The sequence below is a fragment of the Scylla paramamosain genome, chromosome 4 (genome assembly GCF_035594125.1).
Source record: "Scylla paramamosain isolate STU-SP2022 chromosome 4, ASM3559412v1, whole genome shotgun sequence".
Taxonomy (NCBI): domain Eukaryota; kingdom Metazoa; phylum Arthropoda; class Malacostraca; order Decapoda; family Portunidae; genus Scylla; species Scylla paramamosain.
In genome coordinates this window covers 25,512,027-25,529,526 of record NC_087154.1, presented here as the reverse complement: position 1 = coordinate 25,529,526, position 17,500 = coordinate 25,512,027, and the positions used below count along the sequence as shown (strand labels likewise).

At 44.6% G+C, this 17,500-nt stretch overlaps 2 long non-coding RNA genes across 3 annotated transcripts in view; one reads left to right on the top strand and one right to left on the bottom strand.

The window, feature by feature from the left end:
• LOC135099913 (uncharacterized) overlaps nt 1-17,500 on the bottom strand; it is a 160,871-nt gene that overhangs the window by 31,429 nt on the left and 111,942 nt on the right. The gene's annotated exons all lie outside the window — the stretch shown is intronic.
• Nucleotides 16,197-17,500, top strand: part of LOC135099914 (uncharacterized) — a 110,854-nt gene continuing 109,550 nt past the window's right edge. Inside the window, exon 1 of the long non-coding RNA XR_010268439.1 lies at nt 16,197-17,089. This is a non-coding gene — a long non-coding RNA (uncharacterized LOC135099914). The remainder of the gene's footprint in view (nt 17,090-17,500) is intronic.

Here is a 17,500-nt window from a genome sequence, read left to right as displayed (position 1 = left end):
CCTCCTCCTGTTCTTTTTCTCCCTCACTCCACCATCACCTCGCCTCTCTTCACCTTACTTCCCCTCATCCGCCTGTCACTCTTCCTCATAACTTCCCCATCAATAAATAAGTCAGTTTCAAACTCCCTTCAAACGCCGCAGCGGATCCATCTGGTGGGGTCTGGAATTTAGTTAGCAGATCTTCGTCGTCGTCGTCGTCCTCCTCCTCCTCCTCCTCCTCCTCCTCCTCCTCTTCATTTTCTCTATCTAGTATTCCCTTTCTTTTACCACATTTGACTTACTCCTTATATAATTTCGTAGTTTCTTCCTTGTCTCCTTTAAAATTTTCCTGTTTTCATTTTTCTTTTAATTCCAGTTACTCATTTTTATTCTTTCATCTATTTCTGTTCATTTATTTTCGTTACTCATTCCATTTCATTTGCTTTTCTTCATTATTTTTAATTTTCCCTTATTTTTTTTTATAAATATGTACTGCCACATTTATTTTTCTCTTCTCTTCCTTTTGATTTTCAATAATTCTTATTCCACGTTTCTTTCTCTTTATTTCTACCTTTTTTTCTCTCTCTTTGAGTGTGTGTGTGTGTGTGTGTGTGTGTGTGTGTGTGTGTGTGTGTGTGTGTGTGTGTGTGTGTGTGTGTATGTGTGTGTATGTACTCTTGCTATATTTTCCCTGTCGTCAGCTCGTTCTGCTCTCTCTCTCTCTCTCTCTCTCTCTCTCTCTCTCTCTCTCTCTCTCTCTCTCTCTCTCTCTCTCTCTCTCTCTCTAAGTCTGTCTGAGTGGTCTTTTTGCCCCTCAGACCTGGTCCTCGTCGCCGCCACTGCCACCGTCGTCTTCCTTTCTGTCTTATCTCCTCACTCGTTGGTCATTAAAGACCCTTTGCTCGCCTCCCTCCTCTAAGCACCATTTGTTGATCTTACCTTCTCTCTCTTCCTGTCGTCCGCATTTGTCCCCTTCCCTTCCTTTCCCTCTGCATCCTCTCCCTTGCTACCTCTTACCTGCACTGTCCCCGTTAGTCTATCTTCTTCCCTCCCTCTCTCTCTCTCTCTCTCTCTCTCTCTCTCTCTCTCTCTCTCTCTCTCTCTCTCTCTCTCTCTCTCTCAGCAATCTACTCCATATCTTATTCTCTTTGATCGTCAATAAGTGACTTTAATAAAACCTCACCTCGCCGTGGCACAAGGATGAACCCGCCGCGCTCTCTCAACTATTACCGGAACACATTCAATACACAAAGCTTCCTTCGCCTCAACCCTCCCCCGCTCCTCCCGTGCATATATCGACACGACCTTGGGCATTCACCGCGAGGGAAAGAAACTCTCCTCCGCACCTCGACCGCAGCGCCTCGCCTCCCAGCATCCCTCGGGAGAAACTCAGGACTCCGTCACCTCCCTGTTTGTCCTTTCGGGTTTAGACAGAGTGCTTATGTTCGTGTGTGGAAAAGTGTGTTCCTCCTCCCCTTTGTAATCCGGCGGGAGGCTTGAAGAGGTGCTCAGAGGTGTGCCTCGTTAATTATGAATGGCAGGGCGGCCTTTTAAAGTGATGTACCCTGGTGGTGGTGGTGTTCATTAACAAGGCAACTGATCCTCGCCGTCCTACACACCAGCAGCCCCTGTTTGTGTGTGTGTGTGTGTGCGTGTGTGTGTGTGGTAATCAAGTCGAGTACCTACAAACTATAAGGCGTTCTCTTCTTGTTCAAACTCTTATGTACTGTGTCCTGCTCCTCCCTGCGATGCATTACTCATGAGGGTGTTGTGGCGCCTTACGAAACTGTGACACTGAGAGATTCTTTCTCGCGCATACATCAGTATCAAAGACCTTGGAAATTTACGCTTCTTACCAAATGCAGAATGTGATCCTAAGTAAAATAAGCATTAGAAATTAGGGAAAAGTATTTATTTTCCCCTTCCAACCATTATGTTTCGAATCAAATACACCGTGTAGTGGAAAACAAAAGGAATGCACTAGGTATTAAGATGAATAATTAGTCTTAAGATATTGTCTCTAAGGACACCAACGAAAAGCAGCAAAGGACGCCTAGAACGATTTTTAGCCGTTCATGACAGCCTAGAACACCAAAAAAGGGAATGAAAAACGCCAGCTGGTTTGTCGCTACAGAAATAAAGAAGATTAATCGATATTCAGAATAAGAATATGCTTGTACCTTACTTAAAAAAAAAGACAGAATAATGAAACAGCATAGAGAGAAAGATACACAGAAGGCCTGGTTCTCACTCACTCGCTAATTCACTCACTCTTCTGCTTACTCATGCATTCATTTGTCTACTCACTCCATCACTCGCACATCAATTTATTCACTCAATCAATAAGTCATTCCAACAATCAGACACTCACTAGTTTACTTATTAATTCATCGACTGACTCACTCACTCGCCCACTCATAAAGTTTTTTTTTTTACTTATCCACTTATCCTTCTTTCGTTCCCTCCTTTACTCACTCACTCACTCACTCACTCACTCACTCACTCACTCACTCACTCGCTCGCTAACAAGAATATGCGTACCCACTCCAATCCCAACATCTGATATAAAAGAACAATATTATGATTTTTTTCCCCTTCCTCCTCCTCATTTCCATCCCCAAGATTCACAGTGAGGGAAGGACACTAGTTATGTGGAAGAAATCATGTCTCAAAAGGAGGAACCTGCAGCCTGCCTACGACCTTGACCTGCCTGATTATCCTGCCCCTGACTTCCTCCACCTGCCCATCCCGCTGACCTACCCTCGACAACATAATTTCCTCTTCGTCCTTCACGCTCCAATAGTCTTCCGTCTTGCCAGTGTCATTAGAATTCACGACATTTTATTACCCTCTCTCTCTCTCTCTCTCTCTCTCTCTCTCTCTCTCTCTCTCTCTCTCTCTCTCTCTCTCTCTCTGGTCATTACTATTACACAACTCTTTCCTTCTCTTAAAGTATTCCTAAGTCTCTTATTGTATCTTTATCTATTACTTCTATCTATGATTCTTACTTTTTCTTCTATTCGCATGCAAAATTTTGGTCTTTGTAAAATCTCTCTCTCTCTCTCTCTCTCTCTCTCTCTCTCTCTCTCTCTCTCTCTCTCTCTCTCTCTCTCTCTCTCTCTCTCTCTCTCTCTCTCTCTCTCTCTCTCTCTCTTTCAGACGTTTAACCCCAAACATGCAATACTGAACCTTCCTTGCATGACTAAGCATTATTCATCCCATGGTAATCAACGCGCGTTTTGTCATTATTCTCCTTAATGAGGTGAGGGAGAGAGGGAGGGCAGGAGGGAGGGAGGGAGAGATGGGTGAGTGAGAGAAGGGAGAGAGACGAGGAAGGGTTTTCTCCTTCCTTGCTATGTAGGTCAGGAATATTCTTCTCTCCCTCTCCCTCTCCCTCTCTCTCTCTCTCTCTCTCTCTCTCTCTCTCTCTCTCTCTCTCTCTCTGCTTGGAAATGATAATCTCGTGATACTCAGAAGCGGTTCTTCCTCTTTTGCGATGGTTATTTAGCTCACTGGCGTCTCAGGATTATTCTTCACTATATTATAAAGATTCCTTCCTATGCGCCTGGTCAAAGTGTGCACCGCTACAACACACCCAGGTAAAAAAAGTATTGAAATTAACACCACTTTATTATTCACCAACACACCTGACCGTGAGAACGTACACCTGAGAACCATTTTGAGTGTCCTTAAGTGTGAGCGTGTCCGAGATACGACTCTTGTTACTTTATTCTCATTTCCTTTTTACTTAGTCGTCCCATTGTAGGGTGACATTACTTTTATTATTTGATTTAGTTATTGGGTTATAGTGGGTAAATTTACAGTACTCGTTTCCACTTTTTTTTTTTCTCTCTCAGTCTTAAGTACTCTAATCTGCTTATAGTCTGTCTTTAATGCAGTTTTGGAAGGAGGTTGTCAGCAGGTGGGAGTAAATGTTGAGGGAAGGCACAAATGACAAAACACCGTGAAATTCAATAGGACAGATTAGGTAACATCTAAACTTGACTGTACGTGCTTGCTTCCTAGACAACGTACAAGAGCTTTCATCATACTCGTATTTAGATACGTTGGCTGGACAGACTTAATTACATGAACTTTTATTACATTTAGATATAGAAGGGGGTGATCAGATTTATTTATGAAGATAACACACACACACACACACACACACACACACACACTTTCACGCACGCATACACAAAGCTTTACTCTCATAATTCATTTAGCCAACTCAAACTAAAGCACCCACATCAAAATTAATGCACTAAATACGTTACGAGTGCACCTGTCTACTCCATAAAACACACACACACACACACACACACACACACACACACACACACACACACACACACACACACACACACACACACACACAGACACACACACACACACTCCACCTGGTAAATGTGCTTGTTGAATAAGTGTTCCTTTCTACGGGTCGACTCCAAGTTGAGTCTAATGAGATTACGGGAATTATCTTACAGTGAGCCGAGGCCGTGCGTAACTCAGGCCGCACTGCCACTAAGGGCGAGAGTTCCTGCAGCGCTGCGAGAGACCTGCGACCTTAGGGAGGCTTCAGGATAGCACTATGTTGCCATTGAAATCACGCACACTCGAGGCGGACGTTCACTTACAACCAAATCACAGAGCACTTTGTATGATTGCACTTCTTGCTTGCACGGCTTCCCCCTATTCCTCCTCCTCTTCCTCCTCTTCCTCATCCTCCTCCTTTTCCTCCTCCTCTTCCTCCTCTTCTTCTTCTTCTTCTGTTTCGTATTCATCTCCCTTTTCCTTCTCCTCTTCTTTCCACCTTTACTCTCTCTCTCTCTCTCTCTCTCTCTCTCTCTCTCTCTCTCTCTCTCTCTCTCTCTCTCTCTCTCTCTCTCTCTCTCTCTCTCTCTCTCTTTTCTTGACTTATTGTCTTTTTCTCATTTTTAACATACGAGTTCTAACTTTATAATCGTGTTTTCTTTTTCTTTCTATCTTCTGTCCATACTTTCTTTTTCTTTCTATCTTTCCCGCTTTTCTTTTTTTTACGTGTATGTTATTTCCATATACGCCTATTGTTTGTTTTTCATTCTTTCTAATTATATCTTTCTTCATTTTATTTTTTTTTTTAATATTAAACTTCTTCATACAACGTAATTCTATTTTCTTCCTTCTCTTTTCATTCACTCTCTTCTCCCTCCCTTTCTTTCCTTTCTTTTATTACGTTTTCCGTGGATTTCTTTTCAGCGGATCTTCTCATCTTTTTATTCATTTATTTCTTGGCAATCTACAAATTTTATTTTATTTTATTTTCTTATCTAGCTTATTACTTTTTTTTTTTACCTTTCTCTTTCGTCCTGAATTCATTTTTTTTCTCATTTTGATTCTTATATTAGCTTTCATTTACATCCTTTCTTTCTTTCTTTCTTTCCTTTTTTTTAACTTTATAAGTCGTTGATACTGAATTTCTTTTTTCATTCGACTTTTCTCAATTCTTTATTTTACAGACTTTTCATTCCCTTGGTTTTCTTCATCGCTTGTCTCATTGTCCGTCATGACCTTCCCTCTCTCTCTCTCTCTCTCTCTCTCTCTCTCTCTCTCTCTCTCTCTCTCTCTCTCTCTCTCTCTCTCTCTCTCTCTCTCTCTCTCTCTCTCGGGTAGGTAAGAAAAACATAGATTCATGAAAAAATAATGAAAAAAAGAAAAGAAAAAGAAAAGAAAGATAATAATGTAAAAAGAGAAAAAGAAGAGACGGAAAGAAGAAAGAAGGAAAGAAAAGAAGGAGGGAAAAAAGAAAAGAAGGACGGAAAAAATACGTAGATAAGTAGACGGATATGTAGCAAGTTTCTAAAAAGAAATGAAAACAATGAGAAAAGGAAATATACTCACAATCAAGCAAAAGAAAAAAAAAGCACTAAGACAAGTACGGACACACACACACACACACACACACACACACACACACACATACAAACACACCTCTTCCTTCGCCTTGTCTTCCTCCTCTCCGTCCTTCTCCTTTCTCTCCTGTGTGTGTGTGTGTGTGTGTGTGTGTGTGTGTGTGTGTGTGTGTGTGTGGTGGCCGTGGGTGTCGCGCCTCGCCGGCTGCTGCGTGGCGTGCCTGCTGCTGTTATTCTTTCGCAGCGGCGGGAGTGATGTGTGTGCGAGGCGGCAGCGTGTGGAGGAGGCGCCGGGATTCCTCACTTATTAAATTATTGAAGTGCCATTCCGTTATGCCCCCGTTGTGTTGGCTCAGGTAAATACTTTTCTGATAAAATTATTCCACTTTTCCTTTTTTTTATTTTTTCTCTTACTTACAAGTATGAGAATTTTGAGGGATGTAAAATCTGACGTATAAATGCTTGTCTTGATAACATTAATTCGTTTCTTTTGCGCGTGAGGGTTCTGGGAAAGTAGAATTTGAGGTAAATACTTTCTCAAAAAACTGACACTTTCTTTTTTATCCAGATGTAATTCCTAGAAAGTAAGAGGTAAAGTAAATAGTTCTCCATCAAAATTGTTACTTTTTGCGCGCCGGAATATTAGGAAGGTAAAATATTCACATGCGCGTTATATTTTTCTCAGCGGTTCTATTACTCGTATCTATCGCGGGGTTACGAAATTCCTTGCTCATTCTAGCCTCGTCCTTTTCAACGAAGACTAGTAAATATTTTTGCACCGGAGCAGAATAAACAGAAATACAGATGAACAGGACACATACTGAGCAGATTTCATTCAGTCTAGCACGAGATATGGAAAGCTGAAGGAGGTATGAGTAAAGTAAAGAGGTAAAAAGTGAGAGCTGTGTAAGTATGGAGGGCAAACTAGACAACTGCAAGCGACAAAGAGGAAAATGGATAAGAGAAGCCGATGATATTAAGTCATTTCTGAAATAGAGATAAAACAAAAAATACACCATGTATGAATATGGATAAATTAAATACGTACTAGATATGTTTCATCCCAAAAAAAAAAAATCGAGAAAAGGGAGAACAATGAATAATATCAACTGAAATACTGAAATGCTGGAATAATAAGGTGCTGAAATAATTAAATATCCCAAAAAAAAATTACAAAACCTAAATACTGAAGTGCTGCAATAATGAAATACTGAAATATTACAGCAATGAAATACTGGAACGCTCAAAAATTAATCAACTGAAACAATGAAACACTAAAATACTCCAGTAGTAAAAAGACTTAAATGATGAAAAATACTGAAATGCTGAAATGATAAAAATACTGAAGGGAAAAGATCACATAAAAAGAAATGTAAAAAGTGACAAGTTGCGAGGGACACACGAAGCCTTTAGACACTTTTCATCTGATCGCGGAGTTCATTTCTTTACCTTCCTCCTTCCTGCTTCCTCTATTCCGCTGCTCTACTATTCCTTCCCCTGAGGGCTCTTTGACTCATCCTGGACTGACTCTCTCTCTCTCTCTCTCTCTCTCTCTCTCTCTCTCTCTCTCTCTCTCTCTCTCTCTCTCTCTCTCTCTCTCTCTCTCTCTCTCTCTCTCTCTCTCTCTCTCTCTCTCTCTCTCTCTCTCTGTTCTACCTTTCCACATGCTACGCTTCCTGCTCCTGCCCACTCGTCCTCTCATTCCTCCTCCTCCTCCTTCTCCTCCTCCTCCTCCTCCTCCTCCTCCTCCTCCTCCTCCTCCTCCTCCCACCCCCCGCCTAAGATGAATCAGGAGCAGTAATTGCGCCTTCCAACATGTCCGTCTCCAGTCCAATCTGCGTCATTTAATATCCTCCTCTCTCCCTCGTCTCTTGAACCCCTCGTCGCCGTTATGAGGGGTTCTGCCGAGGCTTCAGGGGGTCCTTTCACATGTCGGACGGATTTCCTCGGGTTCTGCTCGCCGCCGAAGATCACGAAGGATATTTTAAATCACATGTTCTGAATGGGGTTTTCACTTTTGATGGGCACCACGAGGAGTTTCCGTCACGTCCTCAAGTAACGCAGGGTGTGGGTGAGGCTCCGTATGAAGAGGCTTGGGAAAGGGGAGAGGCAGAGCAGAAGTGAACTGTGAACCCGCTGCCAATTAACTAACAGGCCAACATCAAGGGAATCATCTATATGAAGCTGGTCGTCTACGATGCACAGCGGTGGCGGAGCAGGAAAGGTGGCAGCTCCCAGCCCTTCAGTGCCCCAGACGCGGGAGCCAGCACAAAGGCGGCCAATAATTGAGGTAATAATCGCTCCAAGGAACCCGTCCGCCGACACTGCCTTGACGGGGTGTGTCCGGGGGAGGCCGCAGGTGTCTGTCCCGGTCACCTGCCTGTCGACCTCCTGGCTCAGCTGTTCTTCATCAACCCATGCAGGAAAAGAGTTGAGACATCACGAGTCATCATAATTTTTCCCGGTAAGATAAAAGTATGACCTCAGTGTCTTTAACCAAATCAGAATGACCCATAAAAGCAACCAAGACACACTGGAACTCACCCTCAGTACGGTGCTCGAATCGCCGGTAACAGCCAGGGAATAAAACCCTTAATTTAACGAATATTTCATTTGTATTTGAGCAGCGGCTTTGTGAGTGCGGTGGAGGGAGACCTGGGCACGGCTACCTGGCCCCGCTAAGTGCCCGGCGGATACACAGTCACGTTGCAGCCTGTGTTGCCTGCTGACTTGCTGTTTCAGGTGAGGCTTCAGAGAGAAAGGACATCTCGTGGTAAATTTTGGACATTCTCTCTCTCTCTCTCTCTCTCTCTCTCTCTCTCTCTCTCTCTCTCTCTCTCTCTCTCTCTCTCTCTCTCTCTCTGTAACCAGATAAATAAATGATAATGAAATAGAATGATAAATAGATAGACAGTTAGAGATAAAAAGAGAGAAAAGGCATCTGGGCAGGGAATTATTGTGCATATAGCCTAATTTATGCTTCCAGAGGACAAGGGCAAGCATTCATTGGCCCACAAAAGGTTCTGGATTAGAGAGAAGAATGAAAAGAAGGGAGTAAAAAACGGGGTGTGATTCCCTCCCGGTGGAGACAACCCTTTTGTGCCGCCCACCTGCTCACCTGCCCACCTGCCCGCCGCCCAGCGTAAGTAATTAGGCGTTCTTACGGTCACTCCGAATACCTTGAGTGGTGTTTGGTTGCTTGTGGGAACTATGAGAAGAGAGAGAGAGAGAGAGAGAGAGAGAGAGAGAGAGAGAGAGAGAGAGAGAGAGAGAGAGAGAGAGAGAGAGAGAGAGAGAGAGAGAGAGAGAGAGAGAGAATACATAACAGACGAAAGTTTGCAGAAATTTTCGCTTAACCACATTACAACCCAGAATTTGAGCAGATACACAAACTCCCCCTCGAAACATTTGCTACTACCTTCCCCCCCACCACAGTTTGTATAGCCGAGCACCGGATTATAACTACCGCTTATCATCCCCATTTGAAATTAATCCAATTTTAGGATCACTCTTTCGGGGAGTCACAAAGAAACTCCCGGATTATCAGTCTTACCAACGAAAACAAGACCCTGAACTTCGAATCCCGAGAACCTGAGGAACTTCATCTCGAACCTTCACGAAAACCGACGGAAGACTGAATTAAGAGCTATGATTGACAGGAATATTTAGTCATGTCCCAGAAGTGTTTCGACTTTAATGTATAGACGAGGGGGTGCGGGGAGGTGGTGGCAACGCTGGGGCTCAGGTGAAGGTAGAAGGAAGGAAGCACCGGGCCGAGGAGAGGCGGTCTAGGGGAGACACAATGGTGAGAACCGCCGCAGCCCGCCCAGCACAAATATCCCGCTACTGTAACACCCCTAATGCACAGCCTCTCACAGCCTCTCACAGCCTCTCACAGCTCCTGCACACATCACTCACATCCCCTCCTATGATCTGCTACTTTCCGTCACATCTTGTAGTCCAGAAAGTTTCATTACAGTCTCCCATACCTATTCTGGCTCGCTTAATGGACATACTTCTCACATCCCTGCACAGATAATTCCCTTCCTTTTTGTCATTTTCACTCTTAGGCTAAGAAAGTTTCATCAGAGTCTCCTAGAAGCAATATATAGTTACTCACAGGACATTCATACCTCATCACGGTGTTTCAGGGCCTATCATAGCACAAGAGTACTTAACATACCACAAGAACCATCCCCTATACCCATAGAAAGCCTCACAGAATTTTCAAGAAACCGAAAATAGGCCCTACAAAAACCTTATACAGGATTCACGCGGACGTAACACACCTGGTCTTCCACATTCCCTCCCCCCATTGCTACTGCTGCTACTGCTGCTGACAAACGAACGAGAGAAGTAAGTAAAGCTGACGGGGAAAGGAGCATTAGGGCAAAGCTGGTCACTGGGTAGGAAAGGGGAAACGAGATCTGTGTCACGCTAAGTTCTTCTCCTCCCTGAAGTGCTTTGATGCCGCGACAAGAGGTGCAGGTGCCAGTATGTGCTTAATTTCGACGGACGAGGAAGTACGAGTACATAGGTGTGAATGTGATGTGTTGCGCGTGGTTTATTCGGTTAGTTATTGTACGTACCTACACCTATGGTACTTATGTCTATACCATAGCGGCTGTTCACACCAGTATAATCCTTTGTCACACATCGTCCAAAAAAGCGTCTTTCTACGTTTTGATTATCTCACATTACCTCAAAAAGCGTTTTCATGCATACATTAACTTCTTCATTTCTATATTTATCGTTTGTGAAATGTTTGCATGGACCCAACAAAAGAAGAGAGAGAGAGAGAGAGAGAGAGAGAGAGAGAGAGAGAGAGAGAGAGAGAGAGAGAGAGAGAGAGAGAGAGAGAGAGAGAGAGAGAGAGAGAGAGAGAGAGAGAGAGAGAGAGAGAGAGAGAGAGAGAGAGAGAGAGAGAGAGAGAGAGAGAGAGAGAGAGAGAGAGAGAGAGAGAGAGAGAGAGAGAGAGAGAATGTCTTTTATAGGTTATAGAACTATATCAAATGGACTGCAGTACAAACACAAGTGTCTAAAAAGTCTTGGGTAATTATGAGAAAAACAATATCCAGTACTTAAAGAGATAAAAAGTATAATAAAAAAAACATACCATTTTACAATATAACGATCTTGCTCAGTATAGCACACACACACACACACACACACACACACACACACACACACACACACACACACACCACCACCACCACCACCACAACACCAGGCACACAAGGCCGACCGATGATGATACTTCACTCTGGTAAACCAACCGATACCTTTTCATTAAAACTTTTCGCCCACTATTTTTTGAACTCGTCCTTCCCGCCTCTCTCCCTCTTTTTTTTTTTTTTTTTTTTTTGCTGCATCCTCAGTGTGTCTTATTGAATTATGAAATAGTTCTACGTTAACCCTTTCATATTTGCAAGCTTTCTGGAGGAGTTTGGAATGTTTTGGCGGCCTGACAGAGGTAGGTAGGTGCTTTGGTGAGGGAGAGAGAGAGAGAGAGAGAGAGAGAGAGAGAGAGAGAGAGAGAGAGAGAGAGAGAGAGAGAGAGAGAGAGATGATGAGGAAGTAAGCGTCAGAAGTTCGTCACACACACACACACTCATCTCTCTCTCTCTCTCTCTCTCTCTCTCTCTCTCTCTCTCTCTCTCTCTCTCTCTCTCTCTCTCAGATTCTTCGCGGGGGAAACTTTTGCCGCCGGTTATATAATAGACATTCACGGCATTCTATTTTCATGCGGCGACGAAAAAATAGTGAAATCTCCACAACTTTTTTTCCCTCCCTCCCTCCCCGTCCCTCCATCTTTCTCATGCCCCCTTAAAAAGAAAAAAAAAGAAGTAGGGAGAAGTAAGAGTGCAAAGGAATAGTATTTTTTCTTCTTGCACGAGGTAAACAAGTGTAAGTATACAGTAAACACGCAAACAAACACACGAACACATACCTAGACGGGTTGCCAATGTATATAATATAGAAATACATACGACGTTTTCTATTTCAGCCGCTGCGAGATAAAATCAGTCAACCTAAAAGAGAAAGTAATCCCATTTTTTGTTGACTTTTCTTTTGACATACAAATTGTTCATACTGGAATGGATAATATGGCGTCCTGGCGTTTTCCGTTTTTTGTTTTGTTTTTTCCGTTGCTTTTAAAGGAGATACTGAATGCTGACTGGACTTTCCGAACTGAAGAAAAAGAAAGAAAAGAAGAGTGGGGGGGGGGAGAAATCTGGAAGTTGACACAAGACGAACAGCGAGAGAAAGTTCACAAAGGGGGAGAAATATCAACTGGACCTTGAAAATCGAACTTAAAAAACCTATTTGGAAAAAAACATCTGCAACTTAAGATGAAAAGAAACACCAACTGAAATATCAAAACTAAACAAAAAAAAAACGCAAAAAAAAAATTAAATAAATAAGATGCGGCACAAGAACGGCACAAGTGTTCAGAGAGAGAGAGAGAGAGAGAGAGAGAGAGAGAGAGAGAGAGAGAGAGAGAGAGGACCGACTAGTAGATAAATATTGCATAGAGATACACACCTCCTATCTTGCCGTGGACGAGGCTTATTCACGAAGTACAACGATTCCACATTTACCTGTCTCTCTCTCGCCGCTGTGTCACTGAGGCCTGGAAGTCGCCTTAGCCTGGGACAGCTCCGCGTCGCCACCCACACCCCCCTCCCCCAGTGCAACCGCCAGTCCCAACACCACTACTTCCTTCGTGTCCATTAGAAACAGGACTCACGGTCTATACTTGACATTCACAGACACACACACACACACACTGTACTGTCTTATTGCTGTCTAAAGTCTTTCCCTCGTGTCTTCTTCCTTCCATATATAGACATCCGAACGTATGCACGAAAACAGACACTTACGCAGCTTGAAGTTTACAGAGTACTGACATTACAGATAAATAAATACGTCGAAGCATCATGGACTTACAAAGAAGTATAAAAAGCATCCCTAGTACTCTTTTTTTAACTCTTTCACCGCTATCTGGCACATCTTTCCTTAATCATTGACCACTCAGGCATTTGCTTCGGTCTTGCAGTCACCTCTGAACCCTATACTGGCTACACTCTGGAAACTTTTCTTCTTTCAACCCATTTTCCTTTTTCGTGGGTACTACTTTAAAGATCTTGTGCACTGTTTTTGGTGTTGTGAATTGTTGGCTGGCGCAGTAAAAGAGATTATCTAGGGACAGTTCTAAATGTCTCACCCCTCCATTCGAACCTGCACGTGGAGTACTAATAGAGCGCAAGGAAACGGATAGTAAGAGAGACTCACATTAGCAGGTAAATGACAAAGTAACAAGAGTCGAGTAAGCGATGACGGACATAGCATAATCATCCCAAAGAACAGAAATCACGAGAAAAAAAATAAATAAATAAAACTCATGTCCTTGATTCCTTCTTCTGCACACTTACACTCTCAACAAATCAATCCCATTTAATGGATGTTGTATGCAAATAATCTATACAGCTCTTGTCTCCACTGATTTATGATGCTAATGATTTCTCTCTCTCTCTCTCTCTCTCTCTCTCTCTCTCTCTCTCTCTCTCTCTCTCTCTCTCTCTCTCTCTCTCTCTCTCTCTCTCTCTCTCTCTCTCTCTCCTCTTTTTTACTATAACTGGATCATGTTTCTTGTCGCAGTTTGTTGAGGCGGGAAGTGTTATAAGGAGACTGTGGACGTGAATGTACTGAGGTTGTGGGCATGACTGTGTTGTTTTGATCTGTGGTTGTGACTTTAGCTACACTGTGCTGCGTTGTGCTAAGACTGTGGTGTGGTGTGGTGTGTGTGTGTGTGTGTCCTTGACTTTAACTGTGGTTGTGCTGTGCTAAGATTTGGTTTGCGGTGTGCTTTCTTGTGTTGTGTGTGGCTGTGGCGTGGCTGTGTGTTGTGGTCGTGCTTGCTATGCTGCATTCCCGATGAAGAATATAATTATGTATACTAGCGTGATCCGTGTACCAATGACGGCCTTGTTATGAAAGTTATCGTACTGGATGAGAGAGAGAGAGAGAGAGAGAGAGAGAGAGAGAGAGAGAGAGAGAGAGAGAGAGAGAGAGAGCAGAGAAACGTTATACCAGAATCCTCATTTGAACAGCAGACCCAAGACAAGCAAGTCAGAGGCGGAGGAGGCAGACCCCGTCCTAATACCTACTCATCAAAGGCCCATAGTGCAGCCTTGGGTCTTATGCCTTGTTCTATAGTATTATCATTATGTTCCTTGCCCTATTTCATCCCCTTTTATACATGCCTTCCCCTATACATACATTGGCCGCATCTCCTCCCATACAGACTGCGGGGACGAGACTCTGCAACTCCATGGCTTGACGAACGGCCTTTCAATCTCCTCTTTTCAACTTCACCATCGCGAACGGGGACAATCAGGGACAAAATAGACGATCCCGGAGGACTAGTGCACCAAGCTGGCTCTCAAAGGCGTCCTGGTCCTCGCCGGGCAGTGTCTCTCCCGTATAATTAGTTTTTCCCATGTTCTTTATCGCTCCTTCCCTCCATCCAGCCTCCGCGCCGTGTTGTATGCACCTCCAGGCCTCTCCTCCTCCTGAGTACCTTGCACCGCTCTTCCCACCCCATTGAGTCCTCTCCCCAGGGGTAAATAGGAAGACGGTTCCTCTTCTTTTGTTTTAACGCTTTTATTCATTGTCTCCATAATCCCTATTCGCTCGTCAGCCTGCAGCCTCGTGATTGTCTCCTGGGCCCCAGATTAATCCCTCCCTTCATTAGCTTAGTTTCTGGCTCGCATCTCCTCGGTTTATGTCTTAATATATGCTGCCCGACGCCATCTTCCCGCTGTTGAGGGAGTGGCTTCAGCCGGGGACCGCCACTGAGGGAATGGACACCCGTGGATGACGTTAATGAAGAACATTCGAATCTTTTCCCCTAAATTTTCACCTGGTCTCGTGTGCGCCAGTCCACTCCGCCACGCCAAGCCGCTCGTCTCCCAGGCAGGATGCAGCAGGCAGCACCAACCACTGCCCCTCACCCTCGCGTCCCGCCTGACAACACCACAACACCCCCCGCCGACGTCTGTCGCCCACCACGCCTCTCACCCCTCCCACAACGCTACTTCATGCGTGTGTTCTGAAATGCGCTGGGATTCATGTGGAAGAGAAGCGTTCATGAAAACGCCAAATAAAAGGAGATGTTTGTCAAGTTAAGTTAAAGTAAATAAATTGATATGCGTATGTTTATATGTATGTATGTATGTATGTATGTATGTATGTATGTATGTATGTATGTATGTATGTATGTATGTATGTATGTATGAATATATGCATGTATACACACAATACAGACAGACAGGCGTGTATGATGATATATATATATATATATATATATGTATATAAAAAAAGATCGCACAAAACTTCGTTCCCATAACAATAGCACAACTTTCTCCTTCCTCTTCGTCCTCGTCCTCTTCCTTTCTGAAGGGCGACCGTTCTCCCCTCCTCGCTCCTCCTGTACCCACTCCTCTCCTCCACCTCATTATACCATCCGCTGGAGTTTTTACACCTTTGTGCCTGTGTGTGCGTCTCACAGGTGTGGGTCGCGGGCAGGGACGCCGCTCTGCCCGACCATTTTACACCCTCCTCCTGCCCTCCACCCGTTTTTTATAGGGCATCGTCTCTTTCTTTTTTTGCTCTAATTCTATTTTATTCCCATTTCCGCCCGTACTCTCGCGGTCTACCAGTGATACCAGCGTCAGATGCCATCTTCGTTGACGCGTAAGTCGTATGCTTCAAAGATGATAACAAACTCATTCCAGCCACCAAAAAAGAGTTATAAAACAGCATTCCAGCATCTGTTTTGGCGTCCAACTGCCTTCCTCTTCGCGAACATTATTTATGGTTGGATTAATAAAAAGTATGGGGGGTGAGGTGGTGAATAGGGCTGAATATAATGATGGTTGTTTGAATATATGTGGGGGGGACGGAGGGAGGACTCGGGTGGCAGCCTTGAGCTACTCCGCGGTGCTTGTTCCAGCCGCCCTCCGTGACTCCCTCGTTCTGGGGACGCTCTCACTCCCACCACTCCCGCAGTCTCACTCACTCCCTCTCAGGTTAAGGAGTAAATGCCCACATAAATCTACATGAATACTTACACTATACTTACTTAAATTCATATAACTCCCAGATCAGTAGCCACGACTTATTAATAGTACACATGTGTGGCTTGCTTTATCCTGTCATTACAAAAAAGTGCTCCTACAACGTCCACCTCCATTCGCAAGTAAAGTGACAGGTAAAGATAATGTACACAGTCAGGTTACTCTGTTTTTTTTTTCCCCGGGCCGCATAGGAGCGTGAGAGGGAAGGGAGTCCGGGTGGTGACGCGAGAGGGAGCCGGTGCGTGGCGTGGGTCGGGCACGGCGTGAGAGCGGGCACATGCAGATGAGGCTCCCGGGCAGAGAGGGTTAGGCAGGAGTGCCCCGACTGGCTGGCCCTAGTAGTCTGCCTTACGACTCTACCCTGACAGCACGTGCACCATGCCCCGCCGTCGCGAGTGTAACGCCCTCACACACCCTAACGAAGTGCTTAGTGTTTAGGGAAAGTGTGGAAAGTGTCGCTTGTGATCCCTAAGTATACCTGATCCCCGCGTGGCTGTCCCGCATCTCGTCCCGGTGATCACAGTGAAGGGTTTACCTGGTGGTGGACGTACCCTGGTGTTGAGCCAATACCTGGGAGGGAAAGTTGATGTGTTGGTGATGTAAGCCCCAAGAGGTGACGTCACAGTGTCTAAGAAGCCCCAAGAAGCTTACCTTCCTTGCCTCCCTCGCCCCCTCCGACGGATATCCCACGCCCTTGGAAACGCGCTCCCGAAATTTTTAAGACGACATTGCCATCGAGGGGGAAAAATGTGTATAAGTGTGGCGCATGAAAACTCATTGTGATGTGAGTGATGATTCGAACTTATGGACTCACCTCTCGGAAAACTTGACGGTGTTAAGAGCGAAAACTCTAAAGAAACAGGAGAAGACTGACGGGAAGGGAGGAGCGGGAGGAGTGGAGAATAGGATGAGGACAGTGCGGACACGGAGAAAGGAAGGAGGAGGAACAGGAGGAAGGAGAGCTGTGAAAGATAAATGCAGGGGACGAAGGAAGAGGAGGCGAGGATTCGGAATAGAAGTTATGTCGAGCGACGACGTGGAAACAGCCCGACGGAGTAAGAAGATTTGGTGAGCAAGGTAAAGAAGATGATCCATGACGCTATAATGGATGTTGGGCCACCTCGCTCCTCGGCCTCGCCCTGCCCCACCCCACCAGATTACGACACCACTCCAACACCACCTCTACCACTACCAATAGTACACCACCTCACTACTACTACCTCACTACTATTACTTCACCACTGTTTCCATATCAAGACCACAAATACTCCAGCGCCAATACCACACGACTCCAGCACCACTTCTACTACCACCAATAGAATACCACCACCTCTACTGTTACTACTGCATTGTTTCCACAGCATGACCACAAGCACTCCGCCAGCATTACCACACCCACATCACAATACTATTACTACCACAAACACTAGTAGGTTATACCACCACTCCGAAACCAACTCTCTACCACTAATATCATCACTGCAACAC